The following is a 15,916-nucleotide window of genomic DNA, read 5'->3' as shown; positions in this document are numbered from 1 at the left end:
GAAAGCTTCTCAAGTTTCACCTTTCTCATTCCACATTGTCTGTCCCCTTGTCATCATAAACTAAAAAGCATTAACAGCCATTTGTGTTGCGTCCTGAGCACAATTCTGTACAACATTCGTAAGAGCATGTTTTACATCAAAAGCTGGATGGATTTTAGCAGTAAATTTGAACTCATTTTACTTTAAAATTGTTAGTCAATTTACCGACAGATACAGTCTGTCCAACCTGAAACGATTCTGACTTTTGGTCCAAAGAAGCACAGGTACAAGACTAGATTTAGTTAATATATGTATATATACTGAATACACTATTCATTATATATACAAATATTTAAAAAATCTCGCTTGTACCTGTACAAAGAAGTTGAGCATAGTGCTTCAACTTCATATTTTTTTGTCTATAGGTCCGCTTGATGTTCTTCAAAAAGATTCATCATATCGTAATTATCCGGAACTGATGTCATTATATTTTGCGTCTATGTGATCACATTTCACATATTTGACAGCTAATACGCTACACGGTTGCCGAAAAGCCATGCTTGTTTATTTAAAATCTTGGTCCTTGAAACGCTTTACTTAACAATATTGGTCGTTATTATCAAACGCTTTGAAGATCTATAGTACTCTAAACGAATAATCGGATCCGGACAGACTGAAAAATCCGGATTTTGAATTTTTATTTTCATTTTTGTCAATAAAATGTTTAGGGTCGGCGTCGGAAACGGAGGTAGGGTCGGGAAACCGGAAACACACCATTTATTTATTTTGGCCTAACCTGCAAAGTTGTGTAGTATTCAATGCTGAAATATAAAAAAAAATATTATAAGTATGCAATGTCAAATACATTGTAGCTAACACAATACAAAATACTTTTCCAATAGCCTAAAACCATTTAGGTGTACATAAAAATAAAACCAACTTACGTTCAACAAAAAAAATATAGAAAAATCTTTTAGATTCATTTTGGTACAATTTCCATAGAAATGTAAGTACTAAGTATTGAAAACACAGAATTTTATATTCGGGTAAATTAGACTGGATAAAGGAAGAGTTTTTTTTTACGAGAACTAGGTATTTTTTTACCTTTTCAGTTTTAACACTCCATTTTGCAGGCAATCACATCCACATGGGAAATCATCCTGCAAGCTAAAGGCTGCTACAGTGACACCCATGCATGTATCAGGAACCCACTGTCCACAAATGGTACATTCCACCCAGCCTGGGGTTATATCCTTGTGGTGGCTGTCCATAAAACAGCACAACCCAAGGCCAAGAAACGCACAATCCTCAATACAGCTTCCATATGGTCTCAATGAGCAGACAGCTGGAACCACATGGTTGATAGATACAAAACTGTATGAAGAAAAAAATAAAAAAATATATTATAAAAGTATAACTAAATTCAAAAGTAAAAAAAAAATATGCATTTAGGTGTCTATAAATATATTACATTTTACTTCAAAATGCTTTGTGATGTAGTATACTTCAATGTAATTAGGTTGAATTCAAGTCAGATAAATTTTAAAAACTTCTTCAGATAATTTGCCGAACTCCTTAGAATATAAAATATTTTTTAGTCACTCCTAAGGAACACGAAAATCACACTTTACAGCAACCTTTATAATGGAATTGTAAGCCTTAGTTTTGACATCAGCAATGCATAGCCATTTCACACACTATACATGTATGTGTAAACGATGTGAGTGATGCTTGTAAATAACTTTACAAATGAAATACACAGAAATTCTTAACATGATATATTTTGAGTGAATATCTGTATCATAGCGAGTACAAATAAATTTGATATCTTCCAAAATAAAGCAAAAATTTATTTTTGTACCTGTTATTTGTACAATAGTTGGCTGATTGCAGGATAAGGTGAGGCTTACAACTTTTAGATCTTACATATTTCTTGGATTGGCAGGCACCCAAACCAAGTGTAAAGATGATGGTCTAGCTGGGGGTGTCAACAATGGCAGGATCAGCTGCTGGTACTGCTGGTATTTTTTGCAGTGCTGTTGTATTGGACGTGACATCAAATGGGACAATAGATGTAGATGGAAAACAGCTGAATGAAAAATAACAAAGCTATAGATAATATACATAGGTAGCAAAATTAAAAACAGAATACTTGGTCTACTATTACATACATTGATCATCAGAAAAAGTTGACCAGTAATGATATACAGAACAGAACTATAACTATTTGTGCTAAATAAATATGTGCATTTTTCATTAATTATTTTGTACATAAATCAGGCTGTTCGTTTTCTTGTTTGATTGGTTTAAGATTTGTCATTTTGGAGCTTTTTATAGCTGATTATGCAATATGGGCTGTGCTCAATGTTGAAGATTGTGTGGTGACCTGTAGTTGTTAATTTCTGTATAATTTGGTCTTTTGTGGGTAGTAATCTCATTGGAAATCATACCACATTTCCTCATTTTCATATTAATATATTTTTTAAACATTTAAATGGTAAAAATTATTTAAAGAAACATTATACTTACTTCCGTCCCTGTATGGATATTGAATAGTCGAGACCAGCTCTTTTCGGCATCCATACTCTACCTCCTCTGCTGTTGAGGCTGCATTCACCTGCTGCAGGGTTGATTTAACCCACGGGTCAGTTTTCTCTTTGGATTCTTCTACAATATAAGAGAAATATTACAATAATGTAATTAGAATAAATATTACTTTCCTATAGGCAAATCTGTCAGTGCTCAAATTTAAAAAAATGAATTAACATTGCCAAGCACAATCATAGATAATCCCTTAATGGTAACCTGTGATTTACATAATTTTGTTAATGTATGTCCATTTTGTCTACATTTGTATACTTATGTGCTACTCTTTTATCATACTACATTATAGTGATATTGATTGAAACACCAGATTGTGATCATATAAATGGTTTGTGAATTGCAAATATAAAATCTTTTCAAATAAACAGGTCTTATGGTTGAATTTATACTGGTTTTATATTGATTTAACATAGAGAACCGTTTAACAAACAAACATTTCCAGTCATTAGGTTGGATTTATTCAAGAGCAACAAACAGTTCTATATTCCATCTGTAATAGAATGGTATAAAATGATGGAAAAATAAATAAATGAATTTATTGTATTCTTACATATTTTGAAAATGGTACTATATCATCCACCATTTTCAACACTGAAGCGAGCTTCAGTACCACAGCCATATCTTCATTTCCATAGAGGATAATGGACACTGCATTATAAATGCAATTTACATTTGCTGTGGACTGGTAAGCTGTTCATTCCTCTATGGAAAGTGGATTTAAGTTAAAGAAGAAGGCCATTACAGTGGCCTCTATGTGTTTTTGTTTAAAATAAACTTCAATTTGTGCATTCTAAAATATTCAAGTTATATTTTACCTCTTCCATGAAAATTGAGTGTATTCTTTCTCTTTTCACCTATAAAATACACTTCAATCTTAAAATGTTTTCAGTGCATCTACTTTTATTTAAAAAAACCCCACATATTTGGTAAAAAAAACAAAAACATAACTAGAGGCTCTCAAGAGCCTGTGTCGCTCACCTGATTCTACTTTGGTTTTGGAAATCATGTAAAAATAGATTAAAATCATAACAGATACCCTAATAATGAGTGAGGCCAAATTTGGTTTAATATTGGTCCTGTAATTTAATAAAAAATCCTGGTGGCCATCTTGAACAGTAAATCAGCAACAAAGTAGCAACACTTAATCAGCACCTCATAAGAAACATTTATGCCATGTTTTGGTTTCATTCCATTCAGTGCACCTCTAGAAGAAGCATTTGTATGTATTTCCCATAGGGTCTTATGTTAAAGGAAGTCCCCCCATTGGCGGCCATCATGGATGAAGGATCAGCTTCAAAGTAACAAAAATTAGTCAGCACCTCATAAGGAACATTCATGCCATGTTTGGTTCAATCCATTCAGTATGTGGTTCTCTAAAAGAAGACATTTGTATGTATTGTCCATAGGGTCCTTTGTTAAACATTGTCCCCATCTGGCAGCCATCATAGATGAAGGATCAGCTTCAAAGTAACAACACTTGGTCAGCACCTCGAAAGGAACATGCATGCCATGTTTGGTTTCATTCCATTCAATGGTTCTCTAAAAGAAAACATTTGTACGTATTTCTCATAGGGTCCTATGTTAAACTAAGTCCTCCGCTGGCGGCCATCTTAGATTATGGATCGGCTTTATAGTAACAACACTTGGTCAGCACCTCATAAGGAACATTCATGCCATGTTTGGTTTCATTCCATTCAGTGGTTCTCTAAAAGAAAACATTTGTATGTATTTCCCATAGGATCCTATGTTAAACTAAGTCCCCCGCTGGCTGCCATCTTGGATGATGGATCGGCTTCAAAGTAACAACACTTGGTCAGCACCTCATAAGGAACATTCTTGCCATGTTTGGTTTCATTCCATTCAGTGGTTCTCTAAAATAAGGCGTTTGTATGTATTTCCCATAGGGTCCCATGTTAAACTAAGTCCCCCGCTGGCGGCCATCTTGGATTATGGATCGGCTTCAAAGTAACAACACTCGGTCAGCACCTCATAAGGAACATTCATGCCATGTTTGGTTTCATTGCATTCAGTGGTTCTCTAAAAGAAAACATTTGTATGTATTTCCCATAGGATCCTATGTTAAACTAAGTCCCCCGCTGGTTGCCATCTTGGATGATGGATCGGCTTCAAAGTAACAACACTTGGTCAGCACCTCATAAGGAACATTCTTGCCATGTTTGGTTTCATTCCATTCAGTGGTTCTCTAAAAGAAGACATTTGTATGTATTTCTCATAGGGTCCTATGTTAAACTAAGTCCCTCACTGGCGGCCATTTTGGATGATGGAACGGCTACAAAGTAACAACACTTGGTCAGCACCTTGTAAGTAACATTCATGCTATGTTTTGTTTCATTCCATTCAGTGGTTCTCTAAAAGAAGTCATTTGTATGCATTTCCCATAGGGTCCTATGTTAAACTAAGTCCCCTGCTGGCGGCCATCTTGGATGATGGATCGGCTACAAAGTAACAACACTTGGTCAGCACCTCCTAATGAACATTCATGCTATGTTTTGTTTCATTCCATTCAGTGGTTCTCTAAAAGAAGTCATTTGTATGCCTTTCCCATAGGGTCCAATGTTAAACTATGTCCCTCGCTGGCGGCCATTTTGGATGATGGAATGGCTACAAAGTAACAACACTTGGTCAGCACCTTGTAAGGAACATTCATGCTATGTTTTGTTTCATTCCATTCAGTGGTTCTCTAAAAGAAGTCATTTGTATGCATTTCCCATAGGGTCCTATGTTAAACTAAGTCCCCTGCTGGCAGCCATCTTGGATGATGGATCAACTACAAAGTAACAACACTTGGTCAGCACCTCCTAATGAACATTCATGCTATGTTTTGTTTCATTCCATTCAGTGGTTCTCTAAAAGAAGACATTTGTATGCATTTCCCATAGGGTCCTATGTTAAACTAAGTCCCCCGCTGGCTGCCATCTTGGATTATGGATCGGCTTCAAAGTAACAACACTCGGTCAGCACCTCATAAGAAACATTCATGCCATGTTTGGTTTCATTCCATTCAGTGGTTCTCTAAAAGAAGTCATTTGTATGCATTTCCCATAGGGTCCTATGTTAAACTAAGTCCCCCGCTGGCGGCCATCTTGGATGATGGATCGGCTACAAAGTAACAACACTTGGTCAGCACCTCATAAGGAACATTCATGCCATGTTTGGTTTCATTCCATTCAGTAGTTCTCTAGAAGAAGTTCAAAATGTAAAAAGTTTACGCCGACGACGGACGACGGACGCCAAGTGATGAGAAAAGCTCACTTGGCCCTTCGGGCCAGGTGAGCTAATAAAAAATAATATTTAATATCTCCTGTTGCTGTAAAAGTTAAAGACTTCTTTAAAAATAATATTGATTTTCTATATCATGTTGTTTACCGAGCTTTAAAAATTTAGGTATGCTCTGGGTAAAGTTATCAATCATTAAATAAACTTATTCTAAAAGAATAAAAATTTAACACTGTAATTAGATCTTTAAATATTGTTTATATTTGAATAAATATTGAATATTCTATCAGTAAATTAAAATCATACTAAATATATACACACATCTGTTGATACCTGTATCTTGTTATTTCATAAGGTCATGTTTTTCTCTAAATGTTAATGACTGTTAATGATTTATTTACACTAAATCCAGTGTAATTCATTGGTTGTCTTCTGTTATCATATTTGTATATTATTTTGTACACGAATCAAACTGTTAGTTTTCAGATTTTATTTGTTTATCATTTGTCATTTCAGGACTTTCATGGCTAGATAAGTGGCATGGGTTTTGCTCATTGTTGCAGGCTGAACAGTGAACTATAGTTGTTAACTTCTATATCATTTGGTCTCTGGTTGAAAGTTGTATCATTGCCATTATATATGAATAATTAAAAGTTCCTAAACCTAAACAGACATAAAAAACACATGTATTGAATTATCTTCATATCTAACGTGTGTTTCCCCCTCTGGCTCTTGCCCTTTCTCCTGTCCTGTCTCTTGAACTATTACGCCCACTTATTCTTCATCAGTCTCCTTCACTACCTTGTCCCCTTCTCCTGTTTCCTGAGGCTCTATTGGATCATGGTTGACAGTTTCTACGCATTCTTCTTCGGTACCATTTATATACTAAAAGATCAAAAGCAAGTTGCATTACAACTGATTGAAGAGACTACAAAAGTTGATTGATGGTGTAAAAGATAAGAAAAATAATGAGTATTAATTGTAACACTGTCGATCAAAAGATAATGCCCATGGAATAGACCAATTCTGAAAGAACAATTAAACCCAAAGAGCCTGTATCTTAAAAGAAATATGTAAATAACATAGGGCTTGCAATGACAAAGCAATTTCTTTAAAACATAATTTGGAAGAATTATTGTAAATATAATACAATAATTCAACACCATAGGGATATATATATATATTCAGTAATCTGATGACAAGTCACGCTCAATGTTTTGATGTATGACATGTCATTTACTCTTGCATCATAGCCCCCTTTATCAAGGTTAAATAGAAACTTACTATATCCTATCAGTAAGTTATAATGGTAAACCATTATGAATGTGCTATTATAAATGTTTTCAAGTTACAAGGATATAACAATGAAAACCATACATTATTAATATTAAACAAGAATGTGTCCCAAGTACACGGATGTCCCATCCGCACTATCATTTTCTATGTTCATTGGACCGTGAAAATGGGGTAAAATCTCTAATTTGGCATTAAAATTAGAAAGATCATATCATAGGGATCATGTTTACTAAGTTTCAAGTTGATTGGACTTCAACTTCATCAAAAACTACCTCGACCAAAAACTTTAACCTGAAGCGGGACAGACGTACGGACTGACGAACAGACGGACGCACAGACCAGAACACATAATGCCCATAAATGGGGCATAAAAAAGGAAAATACATAAAAATAAATTGTGTCATACTAGATAGAGAAGTCATTGGTCCAGCTGCTTGGGATATCAGCGATCTCATGATGCCAACATCCAAATCATAGACATTAGTTTCCAGCACAGAAGAGTATGGTATTGAGACAATATTATCATCTGGAGCCTGATCTGGTGTGTTGTCTGCCTCTGAAAAACAAGCACTGTATCAGTATCATAAAATCATGGTTTAACAGCTCTAAGTTACAATATGCCACTTTTCCCTTCCACTAAAAAGACTCATTTCACTAACCATAAACATTTATGCATCTATTTGACTATTTTAAAATATTGCAACATGTACCCATGTGTACATTATGCAATAAAATCCAGCCAATTGTTTAAAAGGGGTCCAGTTGTTGTGAACAGTGAAACATAACTTATGTGTAAGAATATAAATGTGGAGCAGAACAAAAGGAAAAAAAGTATGCATGTAGATGGATATATAATATAAACATATTCTTTGGTTTACCATTAAACTGCATGCCAAGAAGTATATCTGTGTACGTCTTTGTCACATGCTCATTTTGAACAAACATGGACTTCATCTGTACTGAACCTGAATAAAGTATAAAAACATATATATATATATAAATATATCTACATTTGCTGTTTAAATCTATCTTAGTTTAATAAGTTAATACTCGAAAAGCAAAGAAACTTTTTAAGTATTAAAAATTCGTAAGGGTTCCGCAAAACCCAGTGTCTCGCCTACTTTCGCTGTTAATCGCAGGCTCAACAAAAATGAGGAAAAAAATTAATAAAAATATTCCCCTCTATACTATCTTTTGATTGTAAGTAGCTTCTGTCCAAGTTTGGTAAAAATCCAGGATGGTTTTTGAATCTAATAAATGTTTTTAAAACTTTAACTGCAGACTGTATGTAAAGTTAACTGGAAGAAAAACTAAGTCCATTTATAAGTAAAATACGGAAAAAATGGAACAAAATTTTATCAAAATTTCCTTCTAGATACTAGCTTTTGATCATAAACAAGCTTCTGTCCAAGTGTGGTACAAATCCAGGATAGTTTAAGAAAGTTATTAAAATTTTAAAAACTTTAACCACAGAGTGAATGTAATGTTAACTGGCAGAAAAACTAAGTCCATTTATAAGTAAAATACGGAAAAAATGGAATTTTTTTTTTACCAAATTTACCTCTGGATACTATCTTATGATCATAAACAAGCTTCTTTCCAAGTTTGGTAGAAATCCAGGATAGTTTAAGAAAGTTATTAAAATTTCAAAAACTTTAACCACAGAGTGAATGTAATGTTTCCTGGCAGAAAAATTAAGTCCATTTAGAAGTAAAATACGGAAAAAATGGAATTTTTTTTTACAAAATTTACTTTTGAATATAATCTTATGATCATAAACAAGCTTCTGTCCAAGTTTGGTAGAAATCCAGGATAGATTAAGAAAGTTATTAAAATTTCAAAAACTTTAACCACAGAGTGAATATTTGTGGATGCCGACGACGACGCCGACGGAATGTAGGATCGCTATGTCTCGCTTTTTCGACAAAAGTCAGAGGCTCGACAAAAATGTAAAATTTAAAAAAGAAAGTTGAATTTATAATTAGCACAGGTCTACTGAAAATATTACGTTTGAAAATTGACCATGTATATGTCTATTTCATTTATCATATTTTAACTCTAAAATAGATAAGCAATGATCTTTCTTATAACTAGTGGATGTTTGTCGGTCTTTAATGAGATTGTTGCAGAGAAACTCTTTGTTTGGAGACCCTTCAATAATATATAAATATTTTTCAGGGTTGATTACTTTTACTATGGCTAATAAGTCCATTTAATGTAATAATACATGTAGTAATATTTGTTTAAGACGTGGCATGATAAGAGTTTATCAGAGAAAAAATGTCTCAAATATATGACTACAGATCATGCACATACATACCAGTCGATACAATGACATTATTAACAACAGCCAAACAAATAATAGCAGATACTGGATGTTTATCATTGAAATTCTCCACCTAAAAGTATAATACACTACATTTAAGTAATCAAGAGTGATACTAAGGAAAAATAATATAAGAAAAAAACTATCAAAACACTTTTTACATTTATAAAATAATAAATATTTGAATAACTTTAAATACCTATAATACGTTACTTTGAAAGCATTTAAAATTGATTTAAACAGTGATCAATATTCCATATAAAATACACTTTGAATATTGTAACATTATGTAGGATAACTAGAGACAACTTTTATTTTTTTAATATATAATCTCTAATTCAATAGAAAAAATAAATTTTTCATTAAGTATATAATATAACCATCACCATCACAATGATTTATCTACTGCTCATGTGAGCTTCTATATTGATACTCTTTTTCTATTATTACCATTTTATGAAAAATAATATGTAAATAGAGATGCACAAAGTTTTCACACATATAGGACTAATACAATTTAATTAGGCTTGACCGACTATGTAAAGTTACTAAATTTAAGTCAAAATAGAATCTTAAAGAACTAAATACACAAAACATTATAGTCTTCTTTTCAACACTTTTCCATGCTTGGAAAATTGACATCTTTGAAATCTTTAGAGAATTAGAAAAATGATGCAGCTTGTATAATTATTTTCAGACTGGAATAAAAGTAAAATGGTATTATAACATATAAAGCATGTTAAATATATATATATTTTACATCTGGTGATCCGTTTATTTGGCAATCGCCAATGGCAGTCAGCAGGGTTTAAGAACATCAGTTGTTCGACCTGCTAGTCAAATGCGTTTTGTTAAAATATACTTTTTCACTTTTTTGGTCTTTTGGAAAATGTTGTTTGTGCTGTATTTAGACCCCTCTAACAAGAAATTTGTTTTGCATGCACACGTATAAAAATTGCGGTTTTTATCCAACGCAATGATAGGTTTGAACGTTGTTTCAATTTAGACTTGTTTATATATATATATAAAAGAGACCATGATATGCTTATAACAGATATATAGGTTCATGGTCTCGTGTGAAATATACAGAAGAAGGACACATCATTTTACCGTCCCATTGGACCATGGTCTAATGTATCATTGTGGTATAAGAGTCCATGATGCGTTAATAACATATGTATAGGTCTATGGTCTAATGTGTAATATGCATAAATGAGACCATTGCATGTTATTTACAGTCTATTTGGTCCATGGTCTTCTGTTTTATTGTGGTATAAGAGTCTATGATGTGTTGATAACATATGTATAGGTCCATGGTGGCATGTGTAATGTGTATAATAGAGACCATGGCATGTTACGGTCTAATTGGTCCATGGTCTTAAGTTTCTTTGTGTGTTGATGGTTGATGGTCTCATTAGTAATGTGTAAAGAAGAGACCTTGGCATAATACAGTCTAATTGGTCCATGGTTTTATATAAGAGTCCATGATGTATTAATAACATATGTATAGGTCCATGGTCTCATGTGTAATGTGTATAAAAGAGACAGTGGCATGATAGTTTAATTGGTCAATGGTTTTATGTGCTATTGTTATATGAGTCCATGATGTATTAATAATATATGTATACTATAGGTCCATGGTCTCATGCTTAATATGTGTAAGTGAGACCATGACATGTTACTGAGTGTCTAATTGGTCCATGGTCTTCTGTTGCATAGCTTTATAAGAGTCCATGATGTGTTAATAATAATAACAGATATATACAGTCAAACCTCGTTGTGTCGAAGTCGAAGGGACCGGACCAAAGTATTCAACACATCCGAGGTTCGACTCATCTGAGGTCGAGTGTGTAGTCATAAATTTGGAATGCATGAAATACGGTATGAGATTTGTGTAAACTAGATACAATGAACAGTGTGCCTTTTTTCGATATGACACTTTACTTCATAATAATTAAACACACAAGTACATTGTACATGCACAAATAAAATCAATAGTCTACACAAATATTTACAAAGGTCAGTCACTATAAATTATGAAATCACTCGCGGAGCGAATTAAGTTCTGAACGGTCTCTGATGAGCCAGAGGTCCTCTGCTTTACATTAAATGATCATGAATTTATCATAATTGCCCTAATCCTTTTATTTATTGTAATTAATGAGTTTTAAATCTAACGATTCATTTAATCTCGGCTTGGGTCATTTAAATTCGTTTCGTTTTAATCTGATGTGAAAAATGTTCAACACACTAACATTCCGCTTGAACGATCAACAAAGGTGTTAATTACCGGTCACCATATACATGTCATTTTAACTGTTATACAAACAAGTATGTTTACTCAGCTTTAATCTCTTTTGAAAATGATTAGATTACATAAGAAATACATCCGATTTGAATTTTTATCATTAGGTCTGCATCTTTTGAAAATTCTTACTTTCGAACTTCGAGTCATAGGGGTCAATTTACCATAATTTTACATCGACAGTCACAGGACTATAAAATTTACTCGACTTAACCGAGTATTCGAATCAACGGAGTTCGACCCATCAGAGGTAATTATGCATTGATCAAACGGGAATTTTACCGGGACCAAGAAATTACTTCGACTCATGCGAGTTTTCGACACTACCGAGTTGGACACAACAAGGTTCGACTGTAGGTCCATTGTCTCATGTGTAATATGCATAAATGAGACCATGACATGTTCCTGACAGTCTATGGGCCATGTTTCTATGTGATTTAAAAGTCCATGATGTGTTATAAACGGATATATATATATCCATGGTCTCATGTGTAATTTGCATAAAAGAGACCATGGCATGTTAATGACAGTCCATGGCACCCATCGTGTTACTTATGTTATTACAAATCCGGTAAATAGTCTAATTCTGTAGGTCACATTCGTGAAAACAGAAGGGGATTGTAATTACGACATAATGAACATAATCGATATCATCTGTGAAACGATTATTTCATAACGGTCAACCAACTTGTGATGGTATTTGTAAAATATTCGAAGGGATGATTTCAACTTCACCATTTAGAACTGTTATCCATATTCTCATGTCACATGTGTAACAACTGTGAGTAAAATACAAGATGGCCATAGCAGTCCAATTCCTTTATGGTAAGAGTGGATTTTGAAAGTTTTTTACTGGTAACAGGTTATAGTGGTAGTTATATTAAAATGATGTTATTTCTAAATTTGTTTGACCTTTACAATTTTTGAGAAAAGTATTTTTATTGATATGTGAAATGCCACAGCTGTGTGTTAACATTTATTACATGATTAACATAAAATTCATCTGTATCTGCTCCTTGGCCTTGATCGTAATTTTTTTCCATTGTTGCAAATCAGAATATTAAAAGAAATATAGCCACAAGCGCCTGTTCCTTACTTCAGATTAAAATGGTCTTTACCTTATTTAAATGTCATATAGTTCTTGAACGCTCGTATAAATCTACCTACCACAGTTCAAAAAGTTCAACATATGGAAGTAAGTGAAAAATGGTCTCGTTTTCGTCACATGGTTGAAAAGATAGTTCACCGGAAATATACCTTTACATATGGCAAGAATTTTGATTAATGTTATTCGTCATGAAGGTACCCTTCATTATGACCCTCAAATAATAATAAAGGAAAGTTATTTATAAAGTTTTGGCTTTAGCGCTATTCTTGATGAATCTGTATACCAGTTCAAGACGTTCTAATACACCTTATCACTATTCTCGGCTGACCTGAGAATCTGTCCCGCTTGAACTAATAAGACATACAACAATCACTTTTCCATTGTGGCGTCAGATATTTTGTATTATGACGTCAAAATTGTGCGGGAACCTGTGTGATGTCAAGTAATGGCGGACAAATAGCGATAAGGTGTATTATTGTGACAACCCCTTATCCAATATGTGATACGTGTTCTTCTGACCGGATAATGCCCACAATCAGCAAAATTAAATATCATGCGGTGACTCTGTGTGCATACGGTCACTCCTCCCCCATAAATTATATTTCATTGAATTTAGTTCCGTATTTGAAGGAGTATAATGACAACATGTCAGTCACCTAATCTCTAAGATATTATTTAGTGAAACAGATAATGACAAGAATATTCTATCGGTAGCCACCAAAATAATTGGACGATTTTCGAGCAGGACGCCAGGAGCTGGATCCACCGAGGAAGCAAGTTAACTCGTACCATTGTAAACTCGTACCATGTAAACTCGTACCAAAAAAGTTAACTCGTACCAACGTAAACTCGTACCACTGGGAAGTCGTACCATTCAGAACTCGTACCACTGCAAACTCGTACCATTAAAAATATATTCAAAAATACGAATGTTTTATGATTTTTTTTTGTAATATTAATAAAAAAGTTGAATTACTTGAATTTTATACCAGATTTTAATGAAAACTTAGACAAAAATACGAATGTAATTCCTTAATTACCATGCTAATTGATATATTAAATTCCTTTGATTGTATGATTATTGGGTTATTATTAACTAGTCAACTTGTTAATCATATTATTAAATTTTGATTGTTGTTATATAATTTAACAGCTTGGAATTAAAAGCCACACGAACCCCACTTGAAACTGAGGGTGATCTCAGGTGCCTTTTCAGATATCAGTTATTTTCCTCTGTTGCTGGAGCGAGGTGTATCTTCGGCTACAGGTGTTATACATGTATATAAATCGGGAAAATTATAATGACCTTTTGATTATATAAATTAAAGCATGGTCTTAATCATGATTTTGTGCAACAATGAGCTGAATATTGTATAAAAATAAATTTCATACTTTCTAACTGTTGGTCATAACCAATTTTAAACCTTTAAAACACAAGAAATAAATTCTCTCATTAAATAAAATTCCTTTTAGAAACAATAGAAAAATACCCAAATCTATTCAATGTTACTTATTTGGAATGATTAAAAATTAAATCAAATAGTTGTCAGTAAAAGTAAAAAAAAGGGTCTGTTCAAGGGAGACAACAAAGCCAATCTGCCACGGTTTTCTCTATCCAATTAGACAAGGAAAATTAGCATAAATTGGTCAGTGTAATTTCAGATTATATACATTTTACAGACTTAAGAGGTATTGAGTGAAATTAAACTATATATTCATCATTAAACACCATTTGAATACATTTAAATAAGTTGGTACGAGTTTACAATGGTATGAATTTACCGTGGTACGAGTTAGCATTGGTACGAGTTTGCATTGGTACGAGTTTTTTTTTAGTGGTACGAGTTGACATTGGTACGAGTTTACAATGGTACGAGATAACTATAATTCATCCACCGATACTTCCCCTTAATTTCAAGTCTTATTTGATGAGAAAAGAGTCTGTTTTATATGAATGTGTAAATAGAAGTATAAACATTACCAGAAAGTTAGGTTGCATTACATGCATTAACCTATAAACCTACAAAATATGTTTTGTTGTTACCGCCAACGAGTCGCCATAATACACTTTCCATGCCTTCACATAGGAGATCTATGCTTCATACAGAGGCTACTCGTCATACATTTAAAAGACACACCCCCATCGAATCAAACCAACGCTTACAAAGTAAATAATAATCTGATTGGTTCCAACGTTTTGGAACATGAACACCCTCTAACGTTGTTTATCATCTTAATTACGTGTTATAGTGTTCTTTTTATTTGTCTTTGAATATCTTTAACCTTTACTGTTTAGTCCATTTTTGGTAATATACTTTTGGCGGTATTTGTACACCCCGCCATTGTGTTATTGTGCTATGGTCTTTTTTAGCTCACCTGACACAAAGGGCCAAGTGAGCTTTTCTCATCATTTGGCGTCCGTCATCCGTCGTCGTCGTCGTCGTCTGTTAACTTTTACAAAAATCTTCTCCTCTGAAACTACTGGGCCAAAGGGTCCGGTAAGGGCTAATTTTGGCTTAAAATTTTAAGTATTTTGATGAAAGATTTTTGACATTTTTTTTTAACACTTAAGTGTCGATTCAATTAGTTTATGTAAAAGATTTGAACTGATTTGGTCATTAAAGATGCTAAAATTCAAGCTTCACTATGAAAAATCTATCAAATATGCCGTAAGACGTCACTTTTCATGTCTAAAATGAAAGTGGCCGCATTCGTGTTCAGTCTGAACCTTTATATATGATATGTATTATCATCAAATACAACACGTATTTAAATATTAAGACTGAACACAAGTGCGGCCACTTCCATTTTAGACAAAAACCGTCTAAAAATTAGTACAAATTCTATAATTGTGAAGATTTCAGAAATTTTACATGAATTAATGATGCTAGTACCTGATGGATGTGCATAGTATTCGAAAAAAACAGCCCATATTTATGCAACTAACATATTATACTTTCCTATAAATAGCTAAAATTTTATATTTCAAACAAATTGTAAAAATGCTATATTTTGGGGCCAAAAAGGGGTATTACCGGGCCTAATCCTTTAACAAAACTTG

At 33.3% G+C, this 15,916-nt stretch overlaps 1 long non-coding RNA gene across 2 annotated transcripts; it reads right to left on the bottom strand.

Moving 5' to 3' along the window:
• Nucleotides 1–1,089: 1,089 nt before the first annotated feature.
• LOC127718302 (uncharacterized) lies at nt 1,090–9,555 on the bottom strand. 2 transcript variants are annotated; one of them, XR_007989715.1, is made up of 8 exons: nt 9,437–9,555; nt 7,995–8,081; nt 7,523–7,672; nt 6,532–6,705; nt 3,399–3,437; nt 2,509–2,646; nt 1,841–2,068; nt 1,090–1,353 (listed from the first exon to the last, which is right to left on the bottom strand). It is a non-coding gene; the product is annotated as an uncharacterized LOC127718302 (long non-coding RNA). The 2 variants fall into 2 exon arrangements; XR_007989716.1 differs by lacking the exon at nt 7,523–7,672.
• Nucleotides 9,556–15,916: the final 6,361 nt, after the last annotated feature.

The sequence above is a fragment of the Mytilus californianus genome, unplaced genomic scaffold (genome assembly GCF_021869535.1).
Source record: "Mytilus californianus isolate M0D057914Y unplaced genomic scaffold, xbMytCali1.0.p SCAF_10, whole genome shotgun sequence".
Taxonomy (NCBI): Eukaryota; Metazoa; Mollusca; class Bivalvia; order Mytilida; family Mytilidae; genus Mytilus; species Mytilus californianus.
The sequence above is the reverse complement of the archived record's forward strand: the minus strand, read 5'-3'. Positions and strand labels throughout refer to the sequence as shown.